This window comes from Diabrotica undecimpunctata, chromosome 9 (genome assembly GCF_040954645.1).
Source record: "Diabrotica undecimpunctata isolate CICGRU chromosome 9, icDiaUnde3, whole genome shotgun sequence".
Classification (NCBI taxonomy): domain Eukaryota; kingdom Metazoa; phylum Arthropoda; class Insecta; order Coleoptera; family Chrysomelidae; genus Diabrotica; species Diabrotica undecimpunctata.
In genome coordinates, this window is record NC_092811.1 from 49,788,247 (window position 1) to 49,809,167 (window position 20,921).

Sequence of the window (20,921 nt, forward strand, 5' to 3'; positions counted from 1 at the left end):
AAATTAGTGAAAAATTGGTGAAAAAATATTACGTAGGTTAAATTGGATTCCGCTCATGTGTCCCCGCTAGCTTAAGGGACCTAGTATATAACTTTTGCCGAGCAAAAAGATGACAGTGAAAGATTCTTTCTATATGCGTCTACGTTTTTTGATATAATTATCATAACTAATCACGCTTCGGCATTTTTTAACTCCCTTAATCTTAAAAACAACTAAATAAAAGACCCAACAAACGATTTATTAGTACCTACAAGTGATTTTTCATCTATTAGATTAGTTTTTATTTAAAACATATGAGTTTTTCTTCAATAATAATTAGTCTGGAATTCAGCTAGCAGATGGCGCATACACAAAAAAATTTAATTGTTTTTTCTAATTTTTAATCCTAAAAACAACTAAATAGCCCACCCTACAAACGACTTGTTAGTTTTATATTAACCTACGAATTATTTGCCGTATATTAGATTAGTTTTTATTTAAAAATTGTAAAAAAATAATTAGGTTATTTTTAATACTAATTAGTCTAGCATTCGGCTAGGAGATGACGCACTCAGAATATTTTGTTTTTTTAATTATTTAATCCTAAAAACAACTAAATAATCGACCCTATAAACGATTGGTTATATTTATAATAATCTACAAACGATTTCTTATCTATTACATTAGAGTTTTTATGTAAAAATAAGTAATTTGTGTCGGCTAACGTCATGCCCAAATTTCATGAATTACCTATATGTGAACTTATTAAGTAATTGGTCTACAAAAAATGGACACATTACAATCATCTACCAACGACCTACAATCGAATACGATGTAGTATTATTATTAATCTTATCCGAATATTTGTCGACTCACCACATACAGGTTGAAGAAAGGTTTTTTACTACAGACACAACAATGCCATCGACTATCTTAGCATTCACAAACAAATTATTTTTGAAGTCACCATTTGCCAAGAACAAGGTTTTTTTGAAAATCTGAAACCTTATTTTGTGATAATCACTAACGCCCATTATTTTTTAAATTTACTAACCTGCTAAATTTCCCAACAGAAGCATAAAAGTGATTGAATTGTGCTTTAAATAAACATTGAATACAATCTAAACACTTTAGTTTAGGAACAATTTTATTATTAATAAATCCATAAATATAAAAAAAGGCTACAATATTTTTTTTTATGTCATACTAGTTTATTATTGTGTTTTTATTGCTTAGTTACACCTTAGACTCTTAGACACCTAAGACTAATTAATGCAAAAAGCAAAAAAAAGTAAAATTTGAAAAAAGTGAAAATTTTTCTAAGTCCCAATAATTTCGGGAAACAAAAGTTATTTAAAATTGTCAGATTTTCCTGAAAATGCGAAATTTGTGTCTGTCGTAGTGCCTCCGGGACTAATCAACAAAGACCTGCAACAAAATATAAACAAATAAAAAGTTATTCACAAATTTCGTATTAAAAATTCTCTAAGTCGAAAAAGACCGGAAAAGTAAAAATAATCCCAAGTTATTTTTATAGTAAAAATGTTTCAAAGTCCCAAAACAGTAAATAAATATCAGAAAAATAATCTATATTATATATATAATAATAATAAGTCATTTTTAACCTGTAAAAGAAATAAAATATTCGAAACATTTTCGAAGTCCCTAAAAGAGAAAATAATGTTAGCAAAATACGTCTAAATTATTTTCGGGCTGAAAATATTTCAGAGTCCCAAAAGATAAAATAAATATAAAATTATTATAATTTTTCCAAGTTAAATTAATAACCTAAGAGAGATACCTCAATTGTCTTTTTAATAAACATGAAACCCGCCAATTTTTAAATTGGGACCCACCCACCAACCAATCACGCCAAACCTAGGCTGTGCATTATAATGTCACGGTTCGTAGACTTACTACGGTTGCCTCTTCCGCCTAACCAATGAACATTAAGCCCGAAACTGTACTCTCGTGACGTAATTCTTCCCCTTCAACCAATCAACACTGCAATCGACCTGCCCTCTACATTCAGTTTCAATCGCGATTAAATGGGTTTTGTATTCTTATGTACTCTGGTGACGTAACTCAAGCATCCCCACCCCAGTGGGAAGAGGCAACCGTAGTAAGTTCACGCCACGTCTACGAACCGTGTTACGTGTTTTAATGTCATTTTTAAATTTTTAATGTAGTCGTAGTCTGCTGAGCTGGCAGCTGGCGTGTGTACTTTGACTTTGGTATGGTAAAATACTAAAATAGTTGGTGTCGAACGCTTGAATTTATATTTGACCACATTAAATGTATCGTCGACGACAACTAAGGAATGTAAGTACTATGCTTAGTTCATAACTACGTTTTAATCCTACTCTTAATTTTTCTTTATAATTTGTTTTAACTATATATATTTAACAATCATAGCTAGTTATAGCGGACACACATAGTAATAACAAAGAATATAGACGCTTATAAAGAATATATAAGCGTCTATATTCTTTGGAAATAAATCCAGACTGAATACATTTCTAAATATTTATGATAAAATTATAATTGATCTGCAGGTTGACACACTTGTTTGTGGAGTTAAATGTATAATTTTAGAGGCCATACTATTTTATTTGTTAAATCAGGATAACTAAATTGCATTTGTGATTAATACATACTTCTGTTGGAATTGTTTTACACCCCTTTAGAAAAAGTTAAAATTCACTAAACAATATATTTATACAGTATTTAAAACTTCCTTTTTCGTTTTTGTTTACAATCCTAACTCTATTCTTTCAGTAACTTTTATTACTTAAATAAGGTAAAAATTACACCCAATTTTCATTAACTACAACCAATTTCTATTCCATATAAAATATATTAGAGAAACTTAAATCATTTTGTTATAACAGTATTATTTGCAAACTTCAAAAATGACATCTTGTAAATTATTTCATATTAAATTTTATATTGTCATGAAGAATTTTCATTTAGTTTATTTCTTATATAATTCTGTTTTCTTATACTGTCGGCCTAATTGTAAAATCATCTAACTCACTTATTTCTAATTATACAGGAGACACAAAAAACTTGCTCCTTAAAAACTTATAGAAAGTTTTTTTGTGGATTTTTTTAAATTGTTTGCAATGTTACAGAATGTCTTTAAATAAGATTTAACAGACATTAATATTGTGTACAAGAGGGATTATTTGGAGTAGTATGTTTTGATAATTAAGATGTCTGGAGTTATAAGGTGATTTACTTTCAGAGTAATAAATTTGGCTTAATGAAATTACTGGAGTTATGTGTTTTATTGGTAGGAGTTGGGTGATTAGATACATACTTGTACCTTCTAACTGAAGTTACATGGCTTATGCATACTAGATTAATAGTAAAATTGTACTTCATTGGTAATAATGAGCTATTTTAATTGAAACATTTCTTTTATTATTTTTATTTTTGGCATACAAAGTGTTTTTCCATACAAAATCGCTACATATAAATAAGAACACTTAGGAACTGTAAACTGAAGAACAATCAATGTATGAACCTACATTTTTAAAATTTCAAAGAAACTAACAATACTTTTTAGTTTAAATACAAAAACTGAACAAAATAAAAAATACTTAAACAAAACTAACCTTGATTTTAAAAATGAGCTACATGATTTTAAAAATAGTTACTATTTCCTATTCTCATTTACACTTCAGTTGATAGGTTATCGGAAAATGGATGGAAATCCTTGGGTACTTAGCTTTAGTTCTTGAAGGTGGTTAAATTTTTCTCCTGGTATCTTTTGCCTGGCTTTATATAATTGAGGAAGTTAAAGTTAGTAACATTATTACCTTCGTCAGAATCAGTTTTTAATTTACTTGAATTTCTAGTTGATTTCCTTTGAGCCCCTTTTTTTCTGTATCAGGCATAATAAGCTCTTCATAGCTATCTTGGTAATTTAATTTGAAATAAATCTTGCCTTCAGTAAAATATTTAAGGCATCTGATGTCAGTTACCTTGGCAACTTTATTCCCAGGTCTTATAGATTTGTACTTCATGCCTTGTTGAAATCTTTAAAAAAAGAATAGTCTAAATATTTCACTTGATATAACCTGCTGGAGCATTGATCTTTATTTTTAATATGTCTTTCAATAATATATCTTTTAATTGTATGTAAGGCCCTTTTCAAGAGTTTTTTGTTCAATTGTCACCTTATGTTTTATTGCAAGATTTAACAATACATTTGATAATGTAGCACATCTGTTTTGATATCTACAAAATGTCACTGTAAATTATAAATTTCTTAGGAATATCAGAACTATTATCAGAGAGAACTTTGTTTTCAAGAAAATCGAAAAGTATGCTTGAAAATTCGTTTGATGTTAGTTTACCTTCACTCTCATTCCATAAAATACAATAACCTTCTTTACTTAGCAAAATAAAAATACTAAAGTTGTGAACGGAAACTTTGCATCTATAATAAAGTGTGGATGCATTTGACTTTGGAAATAGTAGTAAATGTGATATTGATAGTCTTCTTCACTTATATGTTTCATTGAATACGCCCTACACAAATTGCACTGGTCCTTTTTGGGTTGAAATATAGCTAGATTTAAATTTTCAAAAGACTTGTGCTCGTAATTTCGTACTGTAGTGCTCGTAAATCACACTTTTTGAGGCCCAAATAGGTTCTAGATATAGTTTAGTTGACGATTTACGACAATAGTGTGATTCTATTATTGATAATGACAAAAGAAACTCTTAAGATAGATAGATAGATAGAATTTATTCATCCACAAAATTTACACAATTCTTACAAAAAAAAAATGTATAAATCGTATCAGACTAGTCAAAATTTTAGTACAAAAGAGTACAATATATAGTAAAAGTACACATGATTAAAATAAAACAGTGATTACAATAAAATAAATAAGAAATAAAAGTTACAAATACAAATTTAGAACTATTGTTGCAAAAATGTTAAAAATTTAAAAATCAATCAACACTGTAGATTGTGTTGTCCATTAAAAATGAATATAAAGTTTGGCGAAAACCTTTATATGAAGAATTACTGAGAGTTAATATATTGACTATTTTATTGTAACATTTTATTCCAATATATTCAGGTGCATGATACACCTGATCTAGGGAAAGGTTGTCGGAAATTTGATTTACCTCTAGTATCATGTGAGTGAATGTCCTCATTTCTGTCAAACTTGAGCTTGTTTTTCTCAGTGTACAATATTAATTGGAAAATTAAAAGGCTCGGTAGTGTTAAAATATTAGACTTCTTAAATAATGGCTTGCAACCATCTGAAAATGGAACGCCATACATACTTCTTAAAACTTTCTTTTGAGCTATAAATGCCCATTCAAAATGAGCTGAGCAACCCCAAAATATTAAGCTATACTGAAGTACAGACTGGACTAAACTAAAGTAAATCATTTGCAATATATCAAATGAAACAGTTTCTCTTAAATTACGCATTATATAGCTACATGTACTTAATTTTGCTGATACATGATTTACGTGAGTTTCCCATGTAAGTTTATGCTTTAGTGTTACCCCCAAAAATTTCGTTGTAGTATAACTTTCTACTGATTTGCTGTCCACATGTAAATAAAAGTCAGAATTTGGAGTTAAGTTTTTTAGTAAGAAACGCATAAAATGTGTTTTTGTTACGTTGAGCTTGAGTCCACTATTTTTTCAATATGTGCTAAATTCAGCAGATGCAACATTGGTATTTTCCATCAGTTGTATGGGTTCACTGTGAGACATGAGAATATTGGTATCATCAGCATACTGAACAATTTTATCTGGCATTGAACAAAACGTGTTTAGGTCACTTACAAATATAATGAAAAATAAAGGCCCCAGTATTGAGCCTTGAGGTACACCCATCGTACATTGAAGTGGCCTCGACGTTACATTTTCCACTGTGACTACTTGAGTTCTATTACTTAGATAAGATAGGGCCCATTTGTATGGTATACCACATACTCCAATACCCTGCAATTTCTGTAATAAGAGTTCACAATCAACTGTATCAAATGCATGACCAAGGTCATAAAAAAGACACATTTAATTTATCATTTAATGCTTTATAAATAAATTGAAGACAGTCAGAAATAGCAGTATTTGTAGATTTCTTTTTTCTAAACGCATTTTGAATAACAGGAAGAATTTTAAAATGTTCTAAATAATCTGTTAATCTTTTTGCATAGGCTGCTTCAAATATTTTAGAGAACTCACTTGACACACAAATCAGCCTATATTTTTAAAAATAGGGATTCCTTTCGATTCCTTTATATCTGGAAATATTCCGCATGTAAATGATTCATTTATGAGATAGGATAGTGGTGAAGCTATATAAGTGGCAACATGTTTCAACGCTTTTCCATCAATTTCGTCTACCCCTGCAGCTGTTTGAGAAGCAGTTTTTAATACAATAGATATAACTTGTTTTTCAGTGGTTGGTGATAAAAACAAACTTGAATTGAATTGGTCAATTTGTACGGTACAGTTAACAACTGATAATTCATTATTTTTTACAGCATTAATAAAATAATTGTTGATTTGATCAGCTTTTTGATAATTTTGTAAGTCATTGTTGTTACTAAAAGATATTAAATTTTGATTTGATTGACAGTTTTTACCTCTATTTTTATTAAAATTTTTCCAACTTTCCTTCATTACATTATTACTATTTCTAAATTGATTATCATATTGTTCCTTTTTATGTTTTTTAACAATTTTTTGATATTCTTGTTTAAATTTCTTGTATCGTTCCAAATACTGTGGGTTATTGAGTTGTTTTCTTAATCCATTCATCTGACAAAATTGATCATGCAAACCTTTAATATGAGGTGCAAACCATGTTTTTTGTTTTGGTCTGGTAGTTACTTTATGTTTTAAGACAGTAGTATTATAATAATAAAGAAAGTATCATAAAATATTGAAAAATTTTCTTCAAAACTACTAGCCACATATAGATCACTCCAATCAATATTAGCTAAAATATTTTGAAAAGTTATTAAGTTAGCATCGCATAAGTTTCTGGTAAAAACAGTTTGAGGATTTTTTCCAGTAACTTTCATATTAAAAGCACATAATTGATAAGTATGATCTGATAGAAATGTGTCACATACACTCACCTTTTGAACACCTAAATTGGAAAAAAGTTGTCAATACATGTTGAAGAATTTTTAGTAATTCTAGTAGGTACATTTATGTGAAATTTAATGTTATATTCTAAAAATAAGTTTATTAAAATATTTTTCTGATTGCTATTTTCTAAAAAATTAATATTAAAATCTCCACATAAAAATCATTATTGTTATAAATACTCTGCAACAATAGTTCTAACTTCGTAATAGAAGTATTAAAATTCACACTATAAGGAGGTCTATAGTCACCTGCAACAAAAACAAAGAAGAAAGTTAGCTCAAGCGGACTTCAAGAGTTTTAAACTTACTGTAAAATTATAGCAGCAATTCAGCCTTGACTTATAAAAAAAGCCGATGTTTGTCCCATTGGCACAGGTAAGACTGCTTGCAAATCATAAATAGCTAATTGTATCTCATTGCTTTTGGCCTTCTCCTTGTCCTCGTTTTTCTCTGTCCTACTTAGTGCTTTTTCTTCTTGATATTTTTGAAAATTTTCTTCCAGCTTTGCCTTCTCTTCATCTGTCGCATTTTTGTAACCTTCACATTGATCGCATTGATCTTTTTTAGACAAGAAAAATCCAATATTAAATTCTGTATTTAATAGGCGCGCGTATGTGTCGTAGTTTGCAGCTGCCAGGTTAGCAGAAGACCGTTCTAAGGAGTAATGTCTATGCATTTCTGCTATAGATAAACCGCCGTCGATGAATTCCCTGTTGGTGTCACTTCTTATGTAGTGGCTCTCAATTCTAGGAACTGAATTTATGTGAGCTCTAATTGATTTCAAAATTTCAGGATGAGTTTTTTTGCGGTTATCATGTTTCCCTCTATTATCTGCAGGTGCCATGCCGGTCCCAGTCAACTTAGTTTTGATAACAGTACGGATAGTCCTCTCTGTTATTCCCAACGTATTGATAAGGAACTTTTTGCACACACGAATTTTCTGGTCATTGTTCATTAGATAGAAACCACAATTCGGATTTCTAGGTTCTTGGGCAGAGATCTGACGGTACTTTAGAACGAGTTTTTCAATACACGAATTTAAAAAATCCCGTTGTCTTTGCAACGAGCCCAATGCCCAGTAATTCTTGAACACCTGAGCTCTCCAATCTTCTAAAAATTTTTTAGAGCAAGAGAGGACACATTTATCCGTACATGAAACACCCATATTTCGAGCTTCGACGGGTTTTCCTGTTCTCGATGTGTAAGCTTTCCCTGAATTTTTAAAAATTTTTGCTTTTACTTTTAACCAATTGCTTGCATTACGTGTCCTTTTTTTAGGTTTCCTTGTTAAAGGTTCTTCAGGGGGTATTTCATCCAGCAATTGGTTCACAGATACTTGCGCAATGGCTGTCGATGACCCAGAACTTGAAGATTCATCGTTGCTCATTGGTTCGTAATTGTCGTCTGAGCCTGAGGAAAAATCTGAACAAATTTCAAAACTGCTGCTAGGAGGTTCAGGGGCTGCTGTTGATGATACCCTTTTTATCACCGATCTTGTAGAGTTAGTTCTTTGAATAACATAAAAATTTGTTCCTTCAGTTTCATATGTGACATTCAGATCACATTGAGAGGTTGAAGGCTGTGGCACTAAGTTGCTGCAAGTTCTTGTAAGATCTTGTTGTGGTTACATCAGGTTGCTAATCGGCGTGGTTGTGAGTTTGCGTTGTGATGTTGATAAATGTGGCTCCTCATTGCTAACCGAAGGTGATGTGCGGCACAGTGTTTGCGGATCATTCAATGAGGTATCATTATTCTTCTCCATTACATTATCTTTCGTTTCATTTTCACGAACAAGGAGTAAAATCTTCTTTGTTCAAGAGTTCATTTTCAGCTAAAAACAAAGAATGTATTGCTAACAAAAAGACATACTTAAGGGCCTCTCTAGTGAATTTTATATTTTTCAGACCAAGGTATGCAACATTAAACACACTTGTTTTGACAGGCCACCACCCGTAGTTAAAGTTTCTCATAAATTTTAATGCGTAACTTGTTTATAGATAAGGGGTTTCTCGTTTTCAAGGGTCGTTTTTATCTGGTTTCCCGCTGTGTTCATGTAAGCCGGTAGTAAATCATCGGTAAGCTAAATTGAAATCGAACATTTTGCATCACAAGTTGCCTAACTTTTAAATTTTTAATTAAACTTATCGTCATTATCATTACGTATTAATAGAAAACAACATGTCAGCGGCCTAGATCTTAAAGTCCTCAATCTTATGTCATAAAATCGTGACAATTGATGCCATAGCAAACGAAAAAAACGTAAAATTGAAAAAACACATTTTATTAAAAAAAAATATAGAGATTTAAAAAAAATGTCAGCGGCCTAGAGTTTTATAATACCTATAATCTGAGATATCATCCGCTCCTTACATGTTAAAATTGTGCAAAAACAAAACGTTAAAATACGGTCCAATGCTTTAAGATAGGCGCTAAAATTCACTATAGAGAGGAGCCTTAATAGTATCCCTGCTGTCGACTAATTCATAGATCGTCAGATAATGACATATTTTGCTGACTGCTGCTGATTTTTTCTTTTCTGGGATTTTAACCACTGAAAATTATGTCAGTGTTTAGTCAATATTTGATTAAAATTAATCAGATGTTTAAATCATCTCTCAAAATTAATGACGTTTAATCTGGACCACCCTGTAAATGTTAATGTATAGTACAAGTCCGGTCGCTAAATTTTCATTTTTTAAGCTGAACAGTGACAATTTTTAGTGGTTAAAATCCCAGAAAAGAGAAAATCATTCAGCAAAATCTGTCATTATCTGACGGTCTATCAGTTTGACAATGACGTTAACAACAGTTATGAAGTAAATAAAGCTTATTAACAGGTTCAATAACGACGAAAAGTACAATTAAGTCACACAATTGAAATAAGACCCTAAATAAACAATGACACAAAGTACACTTACGTCGTTGTTGCACTGGAATCTTGATCGAAGTGGTTCAAATTGCACCAAATCTTCCAATTGCGTCGTTGTTCCACTGGACACTAACACAGATTCACTAACGTCAAGGACTGAACTGAATCATGTGGCACTGTTCTTCCGAAACTACGCCACAAACATCAAATATTTCTACAACGACGTAACTTCCTCTAGCGGCCATAAGAGCAACTACATTTGCGTCGTTGTTCTCCCATGTGTGTTACATATTTTTGAGAACAGGGACGTATTTAACTGCAATTACCATATGTTTGCAGTTACGTCATTGTTCTTCTGGAACGGCGATATCTAATTTTACAATTATACTATTATACTAATCAAAATTAGATTTTTATTTCTCTTAATAACATATTCAGCTTGTTTTAATTCCTTTTTTTTTAATCTTATATAATTTGGGATATTAGACTAGGATACGAGATCTCGGAGACTGTTAGACAGGTGGACCTCGGATAGACTTAGGGCTTTGCACAAAGGGAAAAAGAAAAAAACATAGGTTATAAACTTAATCTAATACATAAAATATGTTTATACAAAATTTGATAAATATTACAATCTTCTGAACTTAATAATTGGGTTAGGTTATATGGTTTGGTGATTTTGGGTATTTTAGTTATTTCTTCACTTAATACTTTTACTTCATTACTTATTTTAGAACAGCCTAATATCATGTGCTCTGTTGTACCTTATTCTCCGGATGGACAATTAGGAGAATCACTTAATTTTATTTTATATTTATACTGCGGAGTTAAAACATGGTTGAACCTTAATCTGCACAATACAGAGAAAAATCGCTTGCTTCCCGACAGTCTTGAGAACCAAGATTGGCTAGGAGGCTATGTTTTTATAAAATTTTCCTTTTTGACTGCTTCTATACATTTCTCTCTATTCTGTTAGTAATATGGGCTTTACGTGGCAAGCAATTTCATTGTGAGGACATTTATACCTTAAATATTCTCCTGTTCTACTTCCTATTTTAGCTTCTTCGTCTACTTCTTCATTTCCTTTTATTCCACAATGCCCTTTAATCCAAACAAGTGATACATTAATTTTTTGAGATTGTAGTTCATGAAGTTTAGTAATTATTTTGGTAAAAATATAATTACTATTGACCTGGTGGATATTTTTTATTTTGATAACAGCACTTTTACTAGCTTAGTGGTTAAACTGCATCCTTTTTTAGGTAACACCTTGACCAAAGAGAAGAGATGTGAAGATTGTAAATCAAAGCTCTCCACTGCATAAAATCTATCAAAAAGATGCTTCTGGTGTACAGGATCGATTTTGCCATGGCATTTCTGTTTAAAATTACAGGGAACATCTGTATTTAAGACTGTTTTAGCAGTTAAAGCACAATACAATTTAAAATGGGCGTATCACTTACTTCTCTACACTGCTTCCGTCAGACCTACGTAAGTAACTCCCTAATTTGAAATCTACAGTGTTAACTTGTTTCGATCTTTACTCAGTGGCGCCGGCCGACGGGTAGTTTAATGACAACAAATGCATTATTCTCCATTCAATTAAGTTTTAGATTGATTATCGTAGATAATATTTTAAAAAGATTTATCACATTTTTAATTTATATGTCTTAGCTAAATATACTATTCAATAAAAATTATTGAAACGTGACTGCAAAAACATCGTGGTGTTTATTTATAATAAATTTAAAATAACATAACAAACAATTTCGCAGTTATAGCTTAAAAATTATCTCATGAAGTTATTTATTTGTTAGAGAAAACTGATATGAACCTAGTAAAAATTAAACAAAAAATATTTTATCTATAAAAAATTGGTACCTGCAAAACCATCATAATAGTAAAGTCCATTTTCATCATATTGATAGCACATTATGTATGCAAATCCCTAAACTGTTGATACGGGTGACTCAATGAAAAATAGATATTTGTCAACAAGTTTACAGAAGTATATAGGAAAATAATTTTAAATTGAGTATGACCACCAGGTATAAAGGTTGAAGCAGAATAGAATACAATAGAATAGAATAGAATACAAAATGTAAGATGTTTATTTTATTGGTTATATATAAAATAATTTGTGGCCGTAACAGGGGCCGATTTGTAAAAAAATGAATATTATTTTAATCAAATTCTATTTCGATTCACTGCTTTCTTCAGAATCTAAGGAATCTTCAACTCCAATGTTAATTATTACCGGTTCCAGCATTGCATCACTCATATTATCCAAATTCCACATTTTATTTTCTTCCTTGTGAGCATGACTAACAGCATTTTTCCAATTTTCTGGAGTTACTTTTGATAAGGAATGTTCTAATAATTGTTGTAAGTCTTCTAATTTATAAATGGTATGGAGGTAAACGTAAAATAATTACATCACGGTTTAATGCGATTTCATCAATTATATATTTTTTATAAGCTGCTTTATGTTACCTTACAATAGGTAATAATTCCTTTTTTGTCGAATTCTCCTTGTACTCAATTGCGTGTTTATCCAACCATTCGATTATCTCTCTTTTTTCCATACCGTTGTTGGCAATTTTTCTGCTAGTCTTGAATGGTAACTAGCATTATCCATGACTATGACAGATTTTTTTGGAATTAAATCCAACATTTGCTCAAAATATTCTTCAAAAACGTCAGCAGTCATTTCCTCGTGGTAATTTTTGGTTGATTTTGAGGCAAAACTTAATAATCCACCATTGACAAAACCGTATTCGTTTCCAATATGGGTTATTATGAGTCTGCGTCCTTTTCCAACGGGAATATTGTTTATTCCAGTAGATACACCTTTAATGAATGCCTGACGGGAACTTTTCACATTTGTATCAACCCATAGATATGGTACAGTATGACCTTCATTTAGCCAAGTCTCGTCCAAATAAAAAATTGTTTTCCCTTCTTCTCGGTACTTTTTAATAGTTCTTAGATAATCTCGTCTCCAACATACAATGTAATCTTTTTCAATTAAAACGGATTTTCTTCTATTCTTTTGCCAACGAAATCCCATCTCTCTCAATAGTCCCCATAATTTCTTGTTGCTTGTGATTGGTAACTCTTCGTTTTCTCTAATGAATGTTTGGATTTTGTCCAATGTTGGAAATTCTTTGTTAAAAAAAAAAAAAAATGAGTGGACGCTGCGTCTTATCATGATTTTATGTATTGCTTCAATTTCCAAGGGTTTACTCCCTCCACTCTTCTTGGGAGATGAAACAGTTCCTCCTTTTCTTTCTTTTAGGAATCTATAAATTGTTTTCTTCAACCCCTGTCATATTTGAACACATGTTAACGATTTCACGAACATTACTTAAAGGGCGTTGATGTACAAGTGCATCGTGTACATTTAATATTATATTTTTCTCTCAGACTGAAGGCACCTTTAAAACTACACTTAACCGGGATAAAACCTGTTGTCGACGTCATTTTTAAATGCAAATAACAAAATATCGACACCAAAAACGTAGGTAGGTAAGACATGAACAATGTACATCTACAAACTAAATGGAAGATGCAAACAATTTCTAATTTATATTATTGGCATAAGCTGTAATGTGGCATAAAAACTACTTAAACTATCATTAGTGAAGCCTTATCAGTAATTCCAGGTAATCGTTCAAAGAAGGTATTCTTTTTGTGTCAGACTATAACTTGTATAGAAAACAATATTCACCTTTAAATTACTGTTTACATTAATTTATTTCGTGAAACATTGAATTCTCTCGTTAATCACCCGTGTATAATTAACAATAATCGTGTGGCATATATACCGACGTTTTTTACGCACAAAAAAGGTATAGTGAGATTAGTGGACACTTATTTTACAGAAGTTTTTTTAAAAGATAATGAATTGTTGATGGCATCTTAAAATATTAATTTTTTTTATTTATTTCAAAACAAGTATAGGGTGACGCCTATGGTTTTTTGACCTGTTGAGGATTTGCATACATAATGTGCTATCAATATGATGGAAAAGGACTATAAATGTATTTATCTGGCAAGTATTTCGAGGCGACGCACTGTGAGGAAAAAGTTCTCTGAATGGAATATACATTATTTTAATATATTTATAGGTTGCAGGAACATAAGAAAAGTATCCAATTGATGAATAAAACACAAATCGTGGATAATTTTCTGTCTTATTTTAAAACACCCTGTTTTGTATTTTATTCTGAAGAAGAAAGTAATCTGAAAATGCTTTTGTTTTTAACTACTTAAAATCCTCCTCCTCAGTCCTAATCCCTTTTGGGATGTGGTGACACCATCAGGCCTTTACAGTTTTTTCACGATTTCTCTCCATCCTTCTCTGTCCTGGGCTAGTTGTTCGGCTTCATGTAACCCTTGGTTAATCAGTATTTTTGTTTGATCTACCCAGCGGCTTGAAGATCTTCCCCTAGGTCTCTTTCCTTCAACTCTACCCTCGACTACCAGCTTTTCCATCATACTTAAAATACGTGGCAACATATTTTCAATATAAAATTTTTTCAATTTTGGCAATATTTGCTTCTAAAATTCCGGCTCGGTTTCTATCTGTAATTGGAAAATATTTATTAGTTGGTGTAGTTTAGTATGTGCAGGTATCAGTATTAAGTATACGATAAATAATGATACATAAATAATAATAATAGTAATCATAAAAATATTGTTTGAATATCTTAAAAATTCTGACATGAAACAATAAAACCCATAGGTTTCCAAACAATAAAGTAGCAATATTTTTTCTGAGCTATTGCTAGCTGTCCTTGAACTTAATAAAAATAATTATCGGTGTGTTTTAATTTAAAAGTATTTTCTTCGCGTGTTAGGTATTTAATTTTTTTTAATTTAACAGCTTCAATTGGGGACAACTTACAACATCTACGATATGATCATCATCAATAATGCCATCCGGACTCGCTACAAGAAACCGATTTTCTGCAGAAATGAATAATCTACATTCGCGTACGTTTAAATTATATTTTGCTTCAAATTCCAGTTTGGTAATTGTCTCATGATCTTGTCCCCACCTTGTAGCAGCAGATCCATGAAAATCTGAAAACAATATTTTTTTGTGGTGTTTGCAGGATTTGTAGATTTCCTCAATTTGCATACAATTCCAAAATTAGAGGCTGTCAAACGATTGTGCCTGTATTCTTTCCACAAAAAATTTGTAGATTGGCCCCTGGTAGATTGTTCTATTTTTGCAATCTCCCCATTCCAATAAGGATTCCAAAAAACTCTCTTGCTTGTTGGTATTTCTATATCTAATGCACCGTAATTTTTATCAGCTGGTGCAATTTTTCTTTATTTCTGGGTGTAATGCTCTACGCAGTCTTCTTTTGTTCCCTACTCTTTTGATTTGATCTATGTATTTGTTTGTATATTTTCCTGGATTTTTCATGGTCATTTTCTTATCATCATTATCAGTGGTGCTACAGCTCTAGTTGAGCCTTGACCTTCCCCAGTCTATTTCGCCAGTCGTTTCTGTTCATCGCCAACCGTTGCCAATTTGCCGCGCCGATTTTCCTTGCGTCCTCGTCCACACCGTCCCTCCATCTCAGTCGTGGTCTGTCTCTACTCCTATTTCCCACTGGGACCGATAATAGAGTTCGTTTGGGTGGGTAATTTTCATTTGCTCTTGACACATGTCCAGCCCATCTAAACCTACCTATTTTTATGAAGGATATTACATCTCTACCATTTACTATTTTTTTATACTTCTCGTACAATTCGAAATTATATCGCCTTCTCCAAATACCATTCTCACAGAATGCGCCCATTATTCTTCTTAGTATCTTCCTTTCGAAGACGAGCAGAAGATTTGCGTCTGTTTTGGAGATTGTCCATGTTTCTGACCCATATGTCAGCACTGGTAGGATGAGTGTTCTATATATTATTAGTTTGGTTTTCTGGCTTAAATTTCTGTTTTTTAGCTGCTTGCTTAGTCCAAAATAACATTTGTTTGCTAGCAGTACCCTCCGTTTTACTTCTTCAGATGTGTCATTATCGTTTGTTATGAGAGAACCCAAATATGTAAACTTATTTACTACCTCAAAATTATATTGGTCTATACTGAAGTTTTCTTCGGCGTTTCTAGCTCTATCTCTGTTATTTGGAATAGATGCTAATATTTTGGTTTTTTCCTCGTTTATTTTAAGGCCCATATTTTGTGCGGTTGTCAAGAAGGTGGAAGTCATCTCTTTAAGTCCTCGTGTAGTACGTGCGATCAAATCCAGATCGTCAGCGTAAGCCATAATCTGCGTTGATTTATTAAAGATTGTTCCCCTATTGTGTAACTCGGCATCTCTTATAGTCTTTTCTAACGCTATATTAAAGAGAAGGCACGCCAGCGCGTCTCCCTGCCGTAACCCTGCATATGTTTCAAACGCTTGTGACATATCGCCTTGTATTTGCACTCTGCAGATCACTTTACTCATAGTTGTTTTTACGAGCCTTATTAATTTATGGGGAATGTTAAGTTCATTCATGGCTTCGTATAATTTACCTCTTAGGACGCTATCATACGCTGACTTAAAGTCCACAAAGAGATGGAACGTGTCAATATTAAATTCATTGGTTTTTTCTAAGATTTGACGTAGCACAAAAATCTGGTCAATTGTTGACCTACCTGGCCTAAAACCGCTTTGATACTCACCAAGGATTTCTTCCACGTACGTACTTAAACGGCTGTACGGGGTGTTGGTGAATATTTTGTACATTGTATTCAGAAGAGTTATACCCCTATAATTTTTACATTCCAACAAATCTCCCTTTTTGTGCAGTGGACATATGATTCCAGTGCACCATTCCTCTGGCATTTGTTCTTCTTCCCAGACTTTGACTATTATGTTGTGAATTTGGTGCATAATGCTGTTACCTCCATGTTTGATGAGCTATGCGGGGCTACAATCCACTCCTGGGGACTTGCTATTTTTGAGTCGTGTGGTCATTTTCTTATGTAGGTCACTAAAGTAATGTTCTCTTTCATTAAATGATATCGCTGCAGCTTTACACCGTGTATCGTAGCTACCTCTCAAAACAAAATTAATTCTTTTACCCCCCAACAAACTTTGAAATCTATTTCGTTTTTTTTGGATCCTTGACAAAAATATTGATCGCAGTTTGTATGTTGTCCAAAGACATGGTACGGACAATTTTTTATGTTTTTTATTAAGTTTTTCATTTGAATTTCTATACTATTTGTTTCATTTCTTCTGTAGGCTATCGCTGTTTTGATTCCTAGTCTTAATCTCAGTAATATACTAGACAAACGTTTTCTTAGTTCTGGCGCCACAGGTTTCATTTTAGTTGAATTTTTTTTGCTGCCAAATCTCTTAATTTACTGCAATAATTGCGTAAAGGTGATTTATGCATTCAATTTTTTTTATTAAAAAATTTGGACCATATGGTTTTTTAATGCATAATGAATTATATACACTACTATCTCCATCACCTACTGACTGTATGTATTTTAATCGATGCATCTCCACACTTCTTTAAAACCTTCAACTATTATATCAGTTTCCATGGAAGTGGATGATCCTTCCCAATTTTTAGAACATGTATGGGATTTAACTGTTTCATTTTTTGTTGCAGCTCTCGCGCATATAATACAGTATTTATTTCTTGTAGCAACAAATAAAATCTTTCTAGTTTTGGCACCGACTATGCAAGCCTAAAAAACAAAATATATAGAATGATTGTCTATCTTGTCAATACAACACACTTACTACACCTGAAGAAGCATCGTAGTTTACTTTATACGATCTTTTGAACCAAGCACCATCAGCTATAACGGTTATTACCCCATTTCCGTCGGAATCTACTTCACTAATTTCTTTGGCTAAAGCTAATTCCTCCCGTCCAGCCTCTTCTATGGAATCACAAAGTGTTTGGCAGATGATATCTGCAACTGTCTCTGTATGTGTTGCATACTGCCTGCAGGACATCACAGGTATATTTAATGCAACGTGTTGCTGCTGTATGTCTGAATAACCAGACCCGGTGGATATAGTAGCCATCACTTGTGCTACATTCAAGTTCAGTGAATTGTTACCAGAATCCTCTGTTGCTATCTCCTTTTCAATATTGCACATTTTACATTTAACAGTCAATGTACTTATCAATCCGTCCATTTTTTCTTTGATAATCTCCATATAAGAAACGTTGCATGAAAATGAAGAACTTATAACTTATACCACTAAACTAATAATATATTACTTAAACATACCCGTAAACTAAAAAATTTCAATGTTTTCAAAATAAATAAGAATACTAAGCAAGTTGATGAAGAAAATACAATAATGAATAACTGAAAATGGATTCTAATTCAAGCGAACTAACTGACCGTACGTTCATGAGATTTGACGTCACGAAGGCGATAATGATGAAACTATGCGCCAATGATGAGTAAACGTCACAAGTTGTGTGACTTCTTACTTTCAAAACCAGTTGGCTGCTTCATATACACACACTCTGGTAGGTCACCATATAGGAATGCAGTCTACATCAAAATTAGCAAGTCCAAGGTCCTTTTCCACTGCTAACGATAGCAAAATCCGGACAGAGTCATACCGCACAACCGGCGCGAAAGTGTCTTCATAGTCTATTCCACGTTCTTGCATAAAACCGCGTGCAACCAGACGTGCTTTATAACGAACATGATTACCGTCTGAGTCAGTCTTAACACGATAAACCCACTTATTGTCTATCACTTTTGCACCATTGGACAATTTCACCAAGTTCCATGTTTTATTAAACTTGAGGGCATATATTTCCTCCTGCATTGCTTGTTGCCACTTGCTAGAGTCCTCACACTTTATTGCACTGTCATAACTTATGGGTTCAACTATGTCACACTAGTTTGCTACACCATAATAGTCAGGCTTAGACAGTGTATTTCTGTTGCGTAGCTGTCTATCACTAACATTATCATCATTGGCACTATAGAACAGATTACAATCAAAATCCTCATCATCACGATCTGTTGCTCGAGACCTACTACCTTGTGACATGTATAAACTCTCTTCATTGTCACTTTCTTGAATATCGTACATATCATCATTGTCTCTTTTTTCATTATCATCTAAGAGTTCAAATTTTAATCTAAAGATTTCCTTCTTATTTTTAATTGTTTCATCTTCATTAAAATTTACATTGCAGCTCACTTCAATTCTTCTCTTCTCACAATCCCAAAGTCTATAATTTGATGAATATCCATCATATCCAACGAACAATAATTTTCTTGATTTTGAATCTGGAATTTTGAATTTTGAACTTCTTACGAAACTGTGATGGTATCAACATAAATATCAACATGGCAGTAAGCTATACTGCCAAAAACTCTGAAACTCTGATGTGCTTTAGATCTGGTTTTCTCCCAAACCACTTTTCATATGGAGTCATGTTTTGTACTTGACTTGAAGCTGTTCGATTAAGAACATATACAGCAGTATTTACAGCTTCGGTCCGCAATTCTTGTGACACATTTTTGTTGATAAGCATAGTTCTTGCACTTTCAACAATTGTCCGTAACTGCCTCTCACTGCGGCCATTTTGTTGAGGTGTATAAGGAGCTGAACATTCATGTAATATACCATTCTTCCTGATAAATTCCTGAAAGTCATTATTGATATATTCTCCTTTACCTTTATCACTTCTTAAAATCTTATTGCCAGTTTGATTTTCAATCAGTATTTTAAAATCTTTAAACTTGTTGAGAACATCTGACTTGTGCTTTAGAAAATAAACACTGCTGTAACCGCTACAATCATCTTTAAATAAAACAAAATATTTTGATCCACTTGGAGAAGAAATGTTTACTAGTCCACATACATCTGTGTGAATCATTTCATCTGGTTTGTCTGATCTGTTTCCTGTAAGACTTTCTTGACTGCTTCCCATACTGGCATGTCGCACAGAAAAATTCTTCTTTGTCATCAACTCTCATATTGTCTATCAAATTAACTGTTTTCTTAATTGTAGTGAAGTTGATATGCCCTAGGCGATCATGTCATAACTTTATTGATGATTTGCAAGCTAAATTACATTCTACAATAGGCTTAACTCTAAATTGCATGACCCACAGATTATCTCTACCTACTCCAACACATGAAATGTTTCCATTTGGCTCTAGAAATTGACACCTGTTTTTATGAGAATGATAGGTAAAGTTTTTATCTGTCATAGCTCCCATTGAAAATAAGCTGTGACTAAGTTCAGGAATGTATAGGACATTATTTATAGTACGATCATACTACTCACCTTGGACAAATGCCTGTATTTCAATAACACCTTTACCTTCTGCAGGAATCAGCTTGTCGTTTGCTATTCTAGCAAACAGGTTCAGATAGAGATTCTAATTTTGAAAACAACAATTTTTCACCAGTCATGTGCAGGCTTGCTCCTGAATCACATATCCACTCACTTTTATTTACACTGGAGGTTGACAAGTACATGGAAGAAATATCACATATAAGCTGAACTTGATGCTAAATTACTTCCTGATGACTTGATTTTATCTTCATTTTTGGAATCATGTATTTTCTTTCTACACTCTCTAACCCAATGTCCCTTGCGTTTACAATAATTACAGGTGGAATTCTTCTTTAAGTCCTGTATATTTGTTATCTTTTTACTGGTGGCTTCCAGTTTACTTTGTAAAGCCTCTACTTGTAAAGCAAGACGGGATATTTCAGAGTCATTATTATTCATTCTAGTTTCTTCTTTAAGCAATCTTGCTGCTAAATTTTCGAAAGTGTGCTGATCACTAGTTACAGAGTCCCAGGCTGTACGAAAGGCATTAAATCTAGGAGGTAAACTATTAATTACTTTGGAACAAACAGCACTATTACTCATAGTTTCTTTAATATCTTTTAACTTTCTAACTAATAGTTCT

The 20,921-nt window shown here is 32.3% G+C and overlaps 1 long non-coding RNA gene across 1 annotated transcript in view; it reads left to right on the forward strand.

The window, feature by feature from the left end:
• Nucleotides 1–2,148: 2,148 nt before the first annotated feature.
• Nucleotides 2,149–20,921, forward strand: part of LOC140450067 (uncharacterized) — a 28,490-nt gene continuing 9,717 nt past the window's right edge. The window contains exons 1-2 of the long non-coding RNA XR_011951944.1: nt 2,149–2,301; nt 11,251–11,479. This is a non-coding gene — a long non-coding RNA (uncharacterized lncRNA). The remainder of the gene's footprint in view (nt 2,302–11,250; nt 11,480–20,921) is intronic.